Below are 6,592 nucleotides of genomic sequence, written 5' to 3' on the forward strand. Positions count from 1 at the left end.
AGACTTGTATATTTTTAGCAATTGACTTGCTGGTGCCATTCACTTCAAGCAGTAGGCACATGCCCCCATAGTGCAGGGCGTATTTCTTGGAAGGGAACAGCAAATGTGTTAGGCAATGGGCTTGAGATGAAAGTGTCCTTCTAAAGCTTTTGAAAAGTGTTAGAAGGCTGCTCTGATGTGCCGCAGGGACAGGCTGCTGAGCTGACTTCAACCCCTGCCTCAACCCCATTGCCTAATGTGTTTGCTGTTCCCTCCAAGAAACGCATCTCACTTCCTATTTTTGTATTAAAAATTGGGTCCCAGACTTGAGACGTGACTGGAAAATAACTTGCAAGAACGTGAGGAATCTCAAGTCCTTGCAAGATACTTTTAAGGAAAGTATCAAGACTTGAGACTTGAACAGAGAGATTTCAGACTTGACTTGAGACTTGGGCTAAATGACTTGAATATGTCACTGGATCCTTCCTCTGAAATATAGCCTATACCACCTGGCATATGTTGCCAGTCTTCAATCCAAGATGTAGAATCATAGACTCATAGAGATGGAAGATATGCTGGAGCCAGGATGTCCTCTTAAGTCTGAGAAAAAGGCGGAGAGCCCAGGGGACATGCCAGAACTGCAGCCACTCCAACAGCCTCTGGAGGTAAAGTTCCTGGGAGCAAAATTTTCCTCCACTGAAGCCAGACTTACCAGTGCTTACTTCCACAGAGAGATGCCAGGAAAAAGAGAGACGACAGCATTTTCTGTGGTTAAGGAGGAAGCAGGTTGCTAACAGAGCACCTACAAAACCCAGATAAGCTATAAATATCCTAGCACCTCTCTGGGTCCATGGTCAATAACCATCCTTTGTGTTCAAGAAATGCCTTGCTGTTGTCTTCAACCTGGACTGAGTACCTGGAACGCTGCTCAGACCTGGACTACTTTTTCAGATTCTCTCTTTGAACCTGCTGTACTGGACTGACTGTTACAAACCTGGAATTGATTATATGACCATTAATTTTGTTACCAACAACTTGGAGAGACAAATGCTGAAAGTGGACTGAGAGTTTGGCTAGCCTCTCAAGGGCAAAACAGGACAGAAGAGATCTCAAGAGCCACCAGGTCCAACCCCTTGCCATGCAGGAATACCCAAAGCACCCCCAACTGATGGCCATCCAGCATCTTATTTAGTTATCTAATAGTGGAAGATGACATCATAGGAAAGGAAAAGGCAATGAAACATAACACTCTACAGCGATATTACTTTTTATTTTATTTTAAGAAGTAATATTGTTCAGAATATCCATAGCTACTAAAGCCTTTGCTAAGACAAACATGTATAACCTCAAAAAACCTAAAAACGCCTGACAGATGTGGTGGTTCCAGTAATGTTTACTTTGGGGTTTTATTTTGTTTGTTAGACATTTACACTGGCATTTTAGTGTGTTTGTTGTCTAACAGCAGCAGAAAATATTCTGTTTTATCGGCTGTATTTGGTTTGAGATATATTGTTCTTACATTGTAACATTTTCTGATCCCAGCCTAGCAAAATCTTCTAGGGCAGCTGTGTTAGTCTGTTGCAGCAAAAATAACAAAGTGTCTATTGGCATCCTGAAAAATTAAGGCATTCCTTGTGTTGCTAGCTTTCATGGACTAAATCAGATGCATCAGATGCATGGAAATATTGTTCTCACATAATCTTTCTGTTGATAATATTTGCATTTACAAGCTAAAAGGTAAGTAGTTGCTCTATGCCCATGTGTATGGACTGTCTATTCATTAGCTGGAGATATTGTACTTACGTTGTGTCTTACACACTTCTAAATGTCTATCTTTTAGCTTCTGTGCTGTACAGAAAAATGTGCTTAAAGTAACGACACGCAAAAATTACAGTCTGTGATGATTCAGTTAGAGTTCCAAAGTATGCAGAATAAGCACAGTGGCCTTTCATATCAGCAGCAATTAATGGTGATTTAATAATTTTAGGCTTTTCCCCCAAAGCAAAATAAATTAATACTTGTGGGACAGTTGAGTAATGCAGCTCTGTTCAAAATTACTGCAATGGAAACAGTCCTGAGAAGTGTAAGGGCACCTAATTCTATTCATTTTAAATCAGGTTTAACAGTTTAACTGTGTAATTAAAAAACAAAAACAAATACGTGTTATGGGAGGCATATAATTGCCACAAATCCAACAGGTCTACATCTCTATTGCCTTCTCATCTCTCCTGTGGTATCACAGTACAAGGAGAGAGAAAATGTATGCTATGACCTACATGTAACCCACAATCCCTTTTTCATAACCCCTTGAGCCCCATCTGACAACTCTAAAGCCTCCCCCCTTCTAAACTCTAACTATTTTGATGGGGGTAAAAGCCCCACTCCCCTCTCTTGTTCCACAATGGTAAACTGCTACTCTTGAAGAGGTGCTTCCCACTTCAAAGTCCCCAAACCTCAAAAATTGGTTAGAAGATGTACTGACTAGAATTAGACTTCTAGTCACTTTTGGATTACATTTTTGTCTAATTTTTAACTGAAATTGTGATGCTGAGGCCATGGGAGGAGGAAGGATACAGGAGTGCAAGTTGGCCTGTGTTACATTTGCCCACCGTTTGTACAGTATATTGCATTATGCATACTTCCTGGCCAATGCAGGATGCTAAGCAGAGAGCTAGTAAGGGAACCTTAACATCCATTCGCCTGCTCTCTGATAAATCAACACTGCTGGTTTCAGGATTTGTTTTCTTATTTTATTATCCATCCTCCTCTTTGCACCACTTTGATAAGTTTACAGTCATTGGACTGGATTTGGTTTTCTGTTTGGACCTTCAAAGATACAAATGTATCCTGGATCATTTGAGTCACCCATTGCCAAGTAATTTTTAGAGAGGAGGGAAAGAAAGCAATTCAGTTAGTTGCAAGGACAATCGCTAGCTGGTTCCTTTTATTCCCAAGCAGCTGCCTAATACTGATCAACACAAGACCTGCCTGAGTTCTAGGGCAGACTGTGATACAGACACACATACTTGTTATGCGCATATATCAGGTTGATAGGCACATGCCTTCAAACCTGCCTTGGAAGACTGGGCATTTCAGAATAATGAATAATCAGTGCAGTTGTACCATAGTCACTAGAAGTTACTCAGAGACACACCTGGAGAAGTATGTTTTGTATAGCACACTTAATTATCTCCTCATCAATTCTTTGTTGTTGTTAACTGCTGTCAAGTCCACTTTGACTTATGGCCACCCTATGAATGAGAGACCTCCAACTCACTCTATCCTCAGCAGCCCTGCTCAGCCCTTGCAAACTCACGGCTGTGGCTTCCTTGATTGAGTCTATTCATCTGCAGTGGGAACTTTTCCTTATCAAACATTATTGACTTTTCTAGTGAGTTATGTCTTCTCATGATATGGTCAAAACCTGCCAGTCTTATTTTTGTCATTTTAGCTACTAGGGAGAGTCCAAGCCTGATTTGCTCTAGAACCCTTTGATCTTTCTCTTTCTTTCTTTCTTTCTTTCTTTCTTTCTTTCCTTTTTTTTTTTTTTTTGGCAGTATATGCAGAACTCTTCTCCAGCACCACATTTCAAATCAGTTGATTTTTTTCCTATCAGCTTTCTTCATTTTCCAGCTTTCACAACCATTCAAAAATCCAATTCTATCTCTTTACACTTGAGGAATTAATTTTCTTAGCTGTTCTTCCAAGTTCTAGATTTGTTTTTTGTTTGTTTGTTTGTTTTTAGTATGTTTTGTGACCTACTTTGGGTCCAATTTAGGGAAAAGGAAGGATAAACATAAAACAAACAAACAAATTAGTAGTTTTCTGATTGGAAACTTAATTCTTCATTCTGATTACTGGCCGAGCCAAAATATGTAGTAAGCTCAAGGTGCCATACATGTCTCTTCTCCTCCCCACATAATCCTCAAAACAATGCTGTGAGCCAGTCAAGCAGAAAGTTACTGGCCGAAGGACATCCAGAGACTTCCAGGGCTCAAAATTGAGGACATTCAAGAAAAATGGAGAATGTTACAAAATAAAAGCTAAAAACATGCATATAAACATACATTCCTGTTAGGTCCAAAATAGACTGCAGAAACAATCCAGTTTGAGATCATTGAACTGCCCTGGCTCATTGCTCGGGAATCCTGGGAATTGTAGTTTATTGTGGCAGCAGAGCTCTCTGACAGAGAAGGGCTATATGTCTCACAAAACTACAGTTCCAAGACTTCCCTAGCATTGAGCCAGGGCAGTTAAAGCAGTCTGGATTATTTCTGCAGTGTGTTTTGGACCCTAGTCATGCTCAAAATGGAGTACATTTTGGAATTCCTCCTGGGTGGAAAGTTGAAATGTCCTGGGAAAGAAGGATGTCTAGACACCCTGACTCTATGAAATTACTTAAACCCAGACTCAAACCACTTCCCAAGAGTGGTTCTCCCAGTGGGTTTGAAATCTCCTTGCCTCAATTACAGCAAGATTCCCTAGTTTTATTTTCATTTTCCATATTCAGCATCTTGATGAACAATAGCAATCGCAGCAGCTTCATAGCTGAAATGCTGAATTGCTTATTCTTTTGCATACCACACCAGAAACTGGATAGCTGACTTGGAAATTTAACTCACTGTCCCTTCTTTACCACTGGTAATAAATGCCAGACATGAATCAAATTCCACCCAGTAGATGGCAGATACTTTGTTGTTGTTATCTGCCTTCAAGTCATTTCTGTCTTATGGTGACCTAAGAAAACCCAATGATAAGTCAGAAATAACTTATGGCAACCCTAAGGCATGGGGTTTTCTAGGATTGTCATAAGACAGAAATGACTTGAAGGCACACAACAAAAAAAAGTGCCCCTATCACAGGATTTTCTTGGCAAATTTGTTCAGAGGAGGATTGCCTTTGCCGTCCTTTAAAGCTGAGAAAGTGTGCCTTGCCCAAGGTCACCCAGTGGGTTTCCATCTCCCAGCAGGGGTTCAAACCCTGGTTCCCCAGTATCCTAGTCCAACACTCAAACCAGTATACCATGCTGGCTCTGAATACATACCCAACATTTCACCCAGTAGATGGCAGACTCTATCCATGTTAAAAAGGAGAAAAATGCCATCCCGAAGAGGGAAATTGCAGGTGGCAGCCCCTGCTGCCCATTCCATGTTATATACCTCATTGATTCCCCACAAAAGTGGCATGCAGTGTGTGTTGAGCATCAGTTAGGGCATTTCATTGTTGCAGTCCCAAACTGACCGTCTGTCTCTTCAAAGGCTAACTGGATACAACGCTGCCATGGCATATAATAGCTTTCCCATCTGTGCACATACAATACGTTTCCTGATACATCAGCTGCACTCTTTGTGCAACATGCTCCTAACTGCTGCTTCCACTTTCATGCTCACTCTCTTTTAGCGTTGCTGTAAACTCAAGCAGAGCTAAGTATCATTCCAAGTTGCTGGTCTCAATGCCAGTTGCCCGTTTCTTGATTAAGGCAGTGATTTGTCCCTGTCTTTGAGAATTTGCCAACAGAGGAGAACAGACAGCTTAACTCAGTGACAGGAACAGAGTTATACAGCAAACTAGATATACAATGAGCATTCATCATGAGTCTGTACAAGGATAAGTGAAAAAATAATGTATAGAACAGTAGCCCTTTTCACTAGTTAATTTCTGATATGGCTTCATGTGTTGTATAGTATTTAAATGGTTTTTGTGTGTCTTTTTGGTCATTTTATATTCACACTATAACTACTATAAAAGAAAAGAAACCTGGAGTACTTTATGGAACAGGATACATATGTTATTTTGTTTTATTTAAAGTATTTCTCTCTTGCCTCCCAGGCCACACGGGCTCCCAATGGGATGACCGACTTAAAAAACAACAACCCCAATTAAAACAGTAAAGAGAGAAAAACATTTTTTAAAAAAACACATTAGCATAATCTTTAAAACACATTACAATAAGTAACTTTTTGAAGAAACCACCTGTGTTGTATAAACAGATGTCTTATGTTATGGATGTTGGTTACAAAAGAAAGAATCCCAGCCTGAAAGGAACCCAGTTTACCAACAACGGTGAAATGGTTTTGAAGTGCCCACAGACTTACATAACATTTAAAAAAGGACTCCTTTCCCAGAGACTTGGACCTTGAGACCTTTTGCATAATACACCTCTGATTCTGCATGCAAAGTATGTGCTCTGCTGCTGAACTGTTATCCCCATTTAACACCATACTTAGCTGTTTTATTTCATTTGTGACATTTGTGTGCCATTCCATCACAAAGTTCTCAAGGAACCTTAGCATAAGGAAAGACAAGAAACTACTTAAATACAAAAGTAGGACATGAACCATGTCATTTTAAGCAATGTACATATTATAACCAAACAGAAACAAAACTGGCCAACACTCCTGGCTAACTGTAGAATTCATGAAACAGACTCTTATTCCCCCTGCTCCGCCATTCCCTTTTCCTTATGTTTCGTGTCTTGTTTAGATTGTAAACCTGAGAGCAGGGGACTATCAAAGTAGGAATTTGTAAGCCTCCCTGGGAGCCTTTTTGGCTGAAGGGTGGAATATAAATACACTAAATGAATAAATTGCAGATTTCATTATCTAAAATCTGT

This window comes from Sceloporus undulatus, unplaced genomic scaffold, assembly GCF_019175285.1.
Source record: "Sceloporus undulatus isolate JIND9_A2432 ecotype Alabama unplaced genomic scaffold, SceUnd_v1.1 scaffold_14, whole genome shotgun sequence".
Classification (NCBI taxonomy): Eukaryota; Metazoa; Chordata; class Lepidosauria; order Squamata; family Phrynosomatidae; genus Sceloporus; species Sceloporus undulatus.